Genomic DNA, 10,539 nt, shown 5'->3' with positions numbered 1-10,539 from the left:
AAGATCTGGGGGGTTTAGTGGACTTCAAACTCAGTGGCAGCTCTAAAATCTTACCTAATTTTAGATTGAATGAAGAATGATATAATGTCTGGAATGAGGGAGGAGATGCTGTAGTGATGGAAAGAATACTACTTCTAGGATCAGAGAACCTGGATTCAGATCCTACCTCTTAATGCCTATTACCTATGTGAGCTTGGACACATCATGCAACATGGGCTTTAGTTTCCTCATCTACAAATGAAGAAAGTGGATTATAATTTGGATTATATAATGAAAACAATATGGATTATGATATGAAAATTATAAATAAATATACATATATACGGAGAGAGAGAGAGAGAGAGAGAGAGAGAGAGAGAGAGAGAGAGAGAGAGAGAGAGAGAGAGAGAGGAAGGAAGGAAGGGAGGTCATGGAATCAGGATTACCTATGTCCAAATGTGACCACAGACACTAACTGTGTAACCCTGAGCATATTCCTGAATCTCACTTGACTCAGTTTCTTCACCTATAAAATGAGATCCTTTAAGTTCTACCTGAAATCCTATCTTCTACAGAAAGACTTTCCTAGTCCCACTTAATTCTAATGCCTTCCTCATGTCATTGTTTTAAAACTACTGTTTTCAACCCTTACTTTATGTCTTAGTTACAACTCTAAGACAGAAGAGAAGGGTAAGGGTTAGGCAGTTAGAGTTATGTGACTTGTCCAAGGTTATACTAGGAAGTATCTGAGGCCAAATTTGAATCCAGGTGCTTCCGACTAGGTCTGACTCTCTAACTGCCCCACCCCCACCCCATGTCAATTTTTACAATTTATCTTGAAGATAGGGTCTATGTATAAAGAGGGCTGTTCAAGGAGTCAGTCAACCCAAGATCTAGTCTCAGCTCTGGCATTTAATAGTGGTGTGATTTTAAAGAAGTCACTTCCCTTCTCTGGGGGACCAGTTTCCTCATCTGCGAAATGAGGGAGTTTGACAAGATAACTCCTAAGGTCCTTTCTAGCTCTGACATTCTGTGATCTATTGTCTATGGCCCCTTCCAAGTATGATGTTCTATGCCCTAAGTTTCAAGGGTCCTTTTATCTCCAACTTCCTGTGGGGCCTGGCATAGCACTAGGAAGAGTAAAAGCTTAATGAATACTTTTTGAAAGTGCCCTAGCATATTTTTCTGGGGTCCTGTAGTTCAGTGAAGAGTTGGTATTATCATAATTCTAAACTCAACTTAAGTTAAGGTTCAGAAAAAAAATCTTGACCCAGCAAAGCACTGTTTCTCAACTGATACATAAATTTGTGACACTTTGGGGTTGATAATTTACTTGCAAATTCACCCATGAGGTTTCATAATATCCTGGGTTTCCTCATGCCCCGTTGCTTGTTTTTGGCCAGAGGGGAGAGGATGGAAGGTGGAGGTAGAGAAACTCTTAAGGTCAAGAAGTGTAGACAGTAGGAGCAGCAAATGATTGAGTGGAGTCCCATCAAGATCTGTTGATGTATCCAGGTCTGGCTATAGATATATCTAGAAGGTAAGCTTCTCAAGGAAAGGAGCTATTCTTTATATAGTATTGGGTCCTCAGTGTTAAGCACAGAGCCTTATACCTAATAATTCTTCAAGATGACCTCAATGTAGAATGTGAGATCTCTCTCCACCAATGCATATCACAAATCCTTAGTAGATCATCTTTGAAAGTTTCCATGATCCAAAATAGGAGAACATGAGTTTGTGATCAACCCCTTGCTGATAAACCTCTCCACAATTAGCTGCGATGGTCTTTGGATGATGAAGGACACATGGCTTGTCATTGGATTCATAGCAAAACCTTATCAGCCTACCAGGAACTCTTTTAACCTGGCATTCTTGCAAAGAATTCCAGTATAACATTCATATTTCCCAATTCCCCTCTTCCAACTGTTTTAGAAAAGAAAGACAATTTAGAAAAATCATTCAGCCCAGGATTATTTTCCTATAAGGTTATTATAAGCCCCCTGAGGGCAATGACTAGGGAAATTATCTTTGTACCTCTCCTATTGCTAAGCTCAGAGCTGTGTGGATGAAATTAATATATAGAATCATAGATGTCTTCAGGCAGAGGCTAGATGGCTACTTGTCAGGAATGGCATAGAAGGATTCATGTTTCACGTAAAGGTGGTATTAAATGATCTCTGAGGTACCTTCAAATTCTGAGGATCTCTGATGCTATTTGACCAAAGAACCTCTTCCTCTCTTCAAGATTCACTAAGATGAAGTTAGTAAGAATGGTTTGAGGGAAGAGCAGTGAAGTGGGGGACTATATTGTGACTTCCTGGGTGGTTCTTGGGATTGCATGTGAAGGCACAGGACAGATTGTGTGGCACAGAAAGAAGGGGATTTCTATGGTAGAACATGGGAGCTGTTTGAACAATGATGTCAGCACCTCCTGATCATATTCCCTAACAGAATAGGACAGGGCAGAGCAGGAAACGTGGCAATTAAATGGTTAGAAGGAATTTGAGGAGGAGGTTGTATTTTGGGACAGGGATGAGGTAATTTTACCAAGACATCTTTGGGTATACTGAATGTCTACAGCTTCCTCAGAGTTTCTCTTTTGAATATCATGACAAAGTAGCATTTGATTTTTCCAAGGTGAATTCTCTGACCAATTTGGTTTGCTGAGATATACACACCAATTTGGGAGCCATAACCTTAAATCTTATTGACTTTCTCAAATGCCCTACCCCTCACCACCTGCCAGTTTAATTTTCAAAGGATCCATAGCATTCTACCACATTGTAGAATGGAAAAAAAATCCAGTGGATTTCCACTCTAATCAGTAGAATCAAAGAATCTCAGAACTCAAAGGAACTGCAGGCAGCATCTTATCTAACCCCAAACTGAGTAGGAATCCCTTCTATGATGTCACTGACAAGTGATCCTCCAGATTCTAAGATGCCCAGTGAAGAGGGAATCTATTACCTCTCAAGGCAATCCATTCTGCTTTTAGATGGATCTTATCATTAGAAAGTTTCTTATACTAATTTCTTGTTGGGAGCAGGTCAGTGGCTCAGTGAATTGATTGTCACACCTAAAGATGGGAAGTCCTGGGTTCAAATCTTACCTTAGATACTTCCTAGCTGTGTGACCCTGAGCAAGTCACTTAACCCCCATTGCCTAGCCCTTACTGCTTTTCATGTTGGGATCAACACACAGTACTGGTTCTAAGACAGAAAGTAAGGCTTTAAGAAAACATTTAAAATAAGCTGTTTGTTGGTTTGGATTGGGTCAGAACTGAACTGAAATGTGTACCTCTATGACTTCTTTCCATTGTTTTTAATCCTTTTTTTGTCTTTTGGAATCAAATGCAAAACGAGTCTAATCATTTGTCAACATGTCTTATGAACATTTGATATCAGCTCCAGTAAGGAAGACTCATTTTCTTGAGTTCAAAACCAGCTTCAGATGCTTAACAGCTGTGTGATCCTGGGCAAGTCAGTTAACCCCCATTGCCTAGCCTTTACTGCCCTTTTGGCTTAGAACTGATATTTAATATCAATTGTAAGGCAGAAGGGAAAAGTTTAATAAAAAAAAAACCATGTAGTTTGATCAGAACAAGAACATAGCAGAACTATCATTTCCTTTGCAATGGATTCTAGGTATCTGTTAATACAACCTAGAATTGACTTTCTTATATTTATACCTTATACTCATATAGTTTATGTAACAGTATCTAAAACCAGAAACACATGTATCCCTTTTAAATGTGATCATTTTAAATTTAGTCATCTTAGATTTGATTATTGATTGGGCCTGTTGAGGTCTTTGGGAATCCAGATTCTTTCATCCAGTAGTACAGCTCCACCTCCCAACTTCATATCCTCCACACTTTTGATAAGTATTCCATAATAATTTGGTTGAAACCATTCAGGTCCTGTTCAAACACTGTACTTGAGATTTCCCTATTGCATGACACAGATTTGCTTCTGGGTTCTTATGTTTAGCCTTTTCTGAATGAACTCAACTGTGCTATCATTTGATACACATCTCTCTAACTTGCAATTTTTCCATATTGCTGGAATTTAGGTATCCTATGTCTGGAAAATTTCTCTGATCTACCAGTCAAGCAATCCTGTTTGAAAAAAAATGGGAAGATGATAAATGAAGTTACTCTAGCATGCTTTGTACTTTTTAAAAATTATTTTTTCCAATTAACAATCATTTGCTTCCTTTCCCTTTCTATCACCCCTTCCTCCACTGGAAAAAGAAAAACAAAAGCCCTGCAACAAATAAACATATTCAAGGAGGAGGCATTTTCACACCCATGCCCACATTGGTCATGCAAAAATGCATGTTTCATTCTGCATATGTAATCTGTTTCCTCTTTATCAGGAGATGGGCAGTATTCTAAATCAATCCTCTGAAATTGATGTGTTGATCAGTCTTTACCTCTGTCAAATTATTTATTTTGACAATGTTGTTGTTATAGTACTAATTATTCTCCAGGTTTCTTCTGCTCATTTCACTCACATTTAAAAGTGAGGTTCCGATGAAACTTGTTCCTTCCTCTTCCTCATCCATATAGATTTTACTATGGTCTTTTGATTAGGTGAAATAATCTGCCCCTCCCCCCAAATCTTCCTCTTTTCTTCTCTAACTTTTCCTTTTCTTTCTCCATTACCAAAACATAAAAAAGACTCTTATTTGACTTTCTCTATGACCCCTACTGACATCACAGTTCTTAGGAAATGATTGTATCATCCTCCCCTCCCCATTAGAATGAAAATGCTTCATCCATATAAAGTATTTTGCTTTCATTCACTTGTATTTATTTATCTTTTTGTGTTTCTCTTTTCCTTCCATATTTGTATCTCAAAGCTTTTACTTTAACTCCTATCTTTTCATCAGGAATTTTCTATTACATTATTATACGAAATTATGCTGGGTATGTTATTCTTGGTGATCAGTCTTCATCTTCTTTATAGTTACAGCTGCTAAATCATGTATGATCCTGACTGTGGCTCCTCAGGGTTTAAACTCTTTTTGACAACTTGCAGTATTTTTCCTTTGATTTTTGAAATCTCTGAGTTTGGGTTATAATGTTCCTGGGAGTTTGCATTTAAGGATTTACTTCAGGAGGCTACCAGGAGATTCTTTCTATTTTCTCTTTGCCTTCTGGTTCTATGAGGACTGAAAAGTCTTCTTTCATGCTTTCTTGAAATATGATACCCAGATTCTTTTCTTGCTCATGGATTTCAGTTAGTCCAATATTCTTTTAAAAATCCTACCTACTGTCTTAGAATCAATGCTATATGGTGGCACCAAGGCAAAAGAATAATAAGAGCTAGGTGATTTATAGTTAAATGACTTACCCAGGGTCACACTGCTAAGAAGTATCTGATGCCAAGTTTGAACCCATGACCTCCTATCTCTAGGCCTGGCTCTCTATCCACTAAGCCACCTCACTGTGCCTAGTCCAATGATTATTAAATTATTTCTCTTCGATAGGTTTTTAAGGTCAATTGATATTTACATGAGATAACTCATTTTATTTATTTTTTTAATCTTCTAGGTTTTGATTTTTTTATTTTCTCATGGAATCATTCACTTCTGTTTGGTTCACTTAATTTTCAGTGAGTCATTTCCTTGGAGGAGTTTTTGTACATATTGTGTCAACCTTAAAATTTTTCAAGTTTCTTCTCCACAGGTCTCATTTCTTTTCTAATTCTTTTCTCCATTGTTCTCATTTCAATTATATTACCTTTGAAAACTCATCTTTATAACACCATTTGTTCCAGGAATTCTATAGCTTTACTCACTTTAACTCTGGAAGCACAATGTTTTCTTGAGCCACCTCCTATGGGAGAGAAGCCAACAACTCAGCCAGACACCATTCACCCAGAAATAGCAAGTTTATCTTGTGAGGTCTCCAAGACAACTGTAGAACTTGATGATAGCAGGTGTACATAATCATATGAGTTTGTATGTTCAAATATGTGTATATATGTATATAAATGTGAGTTTATGAATGTGGATGCTTGTGAGGTTGTACATCAGTGTATGTGTAAATAAGAATGTACACATTTCATGGAAGCACTGGTATAACATCCTTTTTGTCAATTTTGTCAAATTTTGTTTCTACGTGTAACTGAAAAAATGAATAATTTTTTAAAAGAGTATATGTGCTTTTGACAATGAATATGTGTATATGGGTAATAGTGTTATTGAGAGTGTGTAAGTGTAAGCATTAATCTGTGATTGGGTGTGAGTGGATTTGTGTGTGTATGTGTGTATGTATCTATCTAGTGTGATTGCGCTGTTTTAGTGTATGAATGTGTTGGGGGAGCAATAGGAAGGGAGAAGCACAGAGAATCATTTTTGAATCTTTTCCTAGAGAGCAGGGATTAAAGGCTAACTAAATAGATAAATCTCAGGGCCCTGTGGGTCACAATTCTTATCATAAAGTCATAAACATCAACCCCAAGGCCAGTGCAGGAGGCCAATAGGAGCAGAGAGACCTACTTGGTACATTCTCAGAAGAGAAATCATCAGTGTGTGCTTAGAGATCCAAATTGATGGAGGTTCTTGTGGTCAAGCATATCTGCTTCCTTACAGAAACATACTAAAACCAAGTTTTCAAAGATCCCTGGGGCAGGAGATATCATAATCCCCCAGGGTAGCCTGTTGGCCCAGAAGATCTGCAAAGTAAAATTCTGAAAGAAATTAAACTGAGCCAAATAAAGCATCAAATTGCAGCTAGGGAGAATATTCAGGAAACAACAAAACTAGAATGTGGGGTCCTTCTCACATGTCAATGCAATATGCTTTTAGGGAGCACCTAATTCTGAAAAACACTAATCCTACTATTCCTCAACTATAGTTTCACTCCTTTGAGGCCACATGGTATGGTGTAAAGGATACTGGATTTGGAGTTAGGGAACCTAGCTTTCCATCCTGTCCAACTAAATTCAGTATATCTCTGCCCCACTCTGAGCCTTACATCCCCTGTATATAAGATAGTATCTGTTGGCATCAGGAGTTCTTAACTTGGGATCCATGAACTTGTTGGGTTTTTTTTAAATATATTTTGGGGGTAGTGAGGTGGCTCAGTGGATTAAGAGCCAGATCTAAAGACAGGAGGTCTGGGGTTCAAATGTGAACTCAGACATTGCCTAGCTGTGTGACCCTGGGCAAGTCACTTCACCCCTGTTGCCTAGTTCTTCTGCCTTAGAACCAATACTTAGTATTAATTCTAAGAAGGAAGGTATGGGTTGAAAAAAATGAAAATATATCTTGATAACTGCATTTCAACACTTTTTTTGCAATATATGTATTTGCAAATGTATTTTATTTAATGCATTTCAACACATTATTCTGAGAAAGGATCCATCAACTTCACCAGATGCCAAAGGAATTCATGACAAAAAAAATAGTCAACACCCCCACCTAGATGATCCATAAGCTCTTCTTACCATCCTAAGATTCTGTATTTAGCCATTTGGCCCAGATTGCACTCCACCAGGGTAGGGATTGAGTCTTTTATTTACTTTATATCCCTCCCTCTACCACAGTTGTCCAGTGTCACAGTGGTAACCCTGAGTTCTCTGTAACTATGGGAGTGGAGCTGGAGATCAAGCCCCGGCATGTCCTGTCATGCTTGGAAAAGTTGGGAGCATAATTCCAGCAACAGCTTACATGTCAGTCATCAGATGACCTGCTTAGCTTAGTGTGGAAAGGGTCCTCACTAGTGAGGTACCATGAGTTTGTTAAGTTTTTGGCCATAGTACCACAGGTTCTATCCATGAAGGCGTGGAGTGGTCCAACTATGGATCAGTACCAGAAACATGTTCTCTAATGAAATCACCATCTTCTCCACTTAGTCTTTCCTGATATCCCCAAATGCTAGTACCCTTCCTTAACTACCTTGAATTGATTTGTATTTATTCTCTTTACATTCATCACGTACATGTTTATACAGGGTGTCTGAAAAGTTTTCAGACAATTTAAGCATTAGTAGTTTGGTAAGCTTTAAATAGGTTTAATTGATTTAAGCTCTCAACTTTAACTGCTCTAAGACTTTAGGGACACACTGTATGTGTACTTGCTGTCTCGCTGGTTAGAATGCCAGCTCCTTGAGAATAAGTATTGTTTTGTTCTTTGCATTTGTATCGCCATTGCCTAGAATGGTATCTAATACATAGTATGTGTTTAAAAAATGCTTTTTGGTTAATTAATTATCTCTTCTCTTACAGTGTGTGCTCTTTGACAGTACAGACTATTTCACTTTTGTCTGTGATCCTTGTGTCTCTCACAGAGCTTGGCAAACAGTTGGAACCCAATAAATGCATATCAATGGATTAATGATTGAAGTGATAAAGCAGTGATGGTGAACCTTTTAGAGATGGAATGCTGCCCCCTCTCCCCCAGAGACTGAGTGCCAAGCCCTGGCCCACCAAGAGAATGAATGCTGCTCTCTGCCCTCCCCCACCTCACCCCTTAGCCCTTCCCCTTACCCCAGACCATGTGGGGGGCGGGGGGGGGAGGAAGCTGTTCCATTGGACTACTAGGCAGAGGGGGCAGCTAAAATGAGGGATGTCCTCAGGCACATGGAGAAGGTGAGGGGAACAGCTCTGTCCCAAGACCCTCTGGCTTTCTAGTAATGAACTGTGGAGGGGGACTGTAGGCATTCCCACAGAGATGGCTCTGTATGCCTTTTTGGCACATGTGGCATAGGTTTACCATCATAGTGATAACATATACTGCTTTCTGGGACTCTGTATATAGAAAACATTTAATAAATATCAATATAAACACCTATATAAAGCACCTCCTGAATGGTAGGACATTTTCCCAATAATTGATGGGACATCTTTACCATGTAGGTGAACAATCATTAGATCATGGGTTTAAGCTACAGGGGACCTCAGAGAATATAGTTAAACCTTTCCCCCACCATTTTGTAGATGAAAAAATAAGTCCCAAGGGGATTAAAAGATTTGCCCATCCTCATAGAAGTATCAAAAAGCATAGCTCAGACTTAGATGGATGTCCTTTGACTCCATGTTGAACACTCTTTCTATTATACTATTCTATCCTTTCCTTAATCTGTAACTAATTTGTTAGAGGCTGGTATTGATGAATAAGGACCAGTCAGATACATGTTTTATTAGTGATATAAAAATTGGCTCCCTCTCCTTCAGTTCCCCATTACCTAGACTTATAGCAATAGTCTCCTAACTGGTCTCCTAGTCTCTTCCCTTTCTTATACACCCTCTCTCCACACAACTGTCAAAGGAACCTTCCAATTTAAATACACATTCAATTCAATATAGAAATCTATCTTACCCAATAGGGAGATATGAGGTGAAAAGAAAAAGAGATATGGATGGGAAGGCATGGTAATGAAGGGAAGAATGGATTGGGGGAAGCAGTGGTCAGAATTAAGACAGACTTTTGAGGTGGGACAGGATAAAAAGAGTGAGAGAAGGATAAACAGGAAAATGGGATGGAGGGAAAGGCAAGTTAGTGATCATATATGTGTGAATGTGAATGGGATGATCTAACTCATGGAATGGAAGCAGTTAGCAGAATGGGTTGAAAACCATAATACAGCAATATGTTGTGTGCAAGAGATGAATTTGGGACAGAAAGACACAAACAGTTGAAACGAGGAGCTAGAACAGAATCTATAATACTTCAGCTGAAGTGAAGAGGGCAGGACTAACAATCATGATCTCAAACAAAACAAAAGTAAAATCAGACTTAATTGAAAGAGTTCATCAGAGAAACTGCATTTTGCTAAAAGGTACTATAGACAATGAAGTAATATTAAAATGTAAAGGTTTTCTCAAAAAAGTTTTTCTGATAAAGACCTCATTTTTCAAATATATAGAGTACTGAGTTAAATTTATAAACATAAGAGCTATTTCTCAATTGAACAATAATCAAAGGCAGTTTTCAGATGAGAAGGTCAAAACTATCTATAATCATATAAAAATGCTCTAAATCATTGTTGATTAGAGAAAAACAAGTTAAAACAACTCTAAAGTATCACCTCACGCCTATCAGAAAAGACAAATGCTGGCTGAAATGAAGGGAAATGGGTAATGAAGTGTAGAGAACAATCAGCAAAATCAAGAAAATGTGGAACTGTGTCCAAAAGTCTATAACATTGTGCATACTCAATGCCACTACTAGGTCTATAATCCAAAGAGATTAAAAAAATAAAAATGAAAAATACCCATATGTACAAAAAATTATAGAAGTTCTTTATGTGGTAGCAAAGAATTGGAAATTATGGGGATGATCATCAATTGGGAAATAACTGAATAAATTGTGGCATATGACTATAATGGAATACTATTGTGCTGTAAGAAATGATGAGGAGAGTAGTTTTAAAAGAAACATGGCAAGACCTGTATGATCTGATGCAAAGTAAAATGAGAAGAACCGGGTAATCGTGAAGAGTAATAACAATGTTGTAATGATGAATTGTGAAAGCCTTGACTATTCTGATCAATACAGTGATCTGAGACAATTCCAAAGGACTCATGATTAAAAGATGAAATCTACCCC

Source organism: Monodelphis domestica, chromosome 1 (assembly GCF_027887165.1).
Source record: "Monodelphis domestica isolate mMonDom1 chromosome 1, mMonDom1.pri, whole genome shotgun sequence".
Lineage (NCBI taxonomy): Eukaryota > Metazoa > Chordata > Mammalia > Didelphimorphia > Didelphidae > Monodelphis > Monodelphis domestica.
This window is presented reverse-complemented; position numbering follows the sequence as displayed.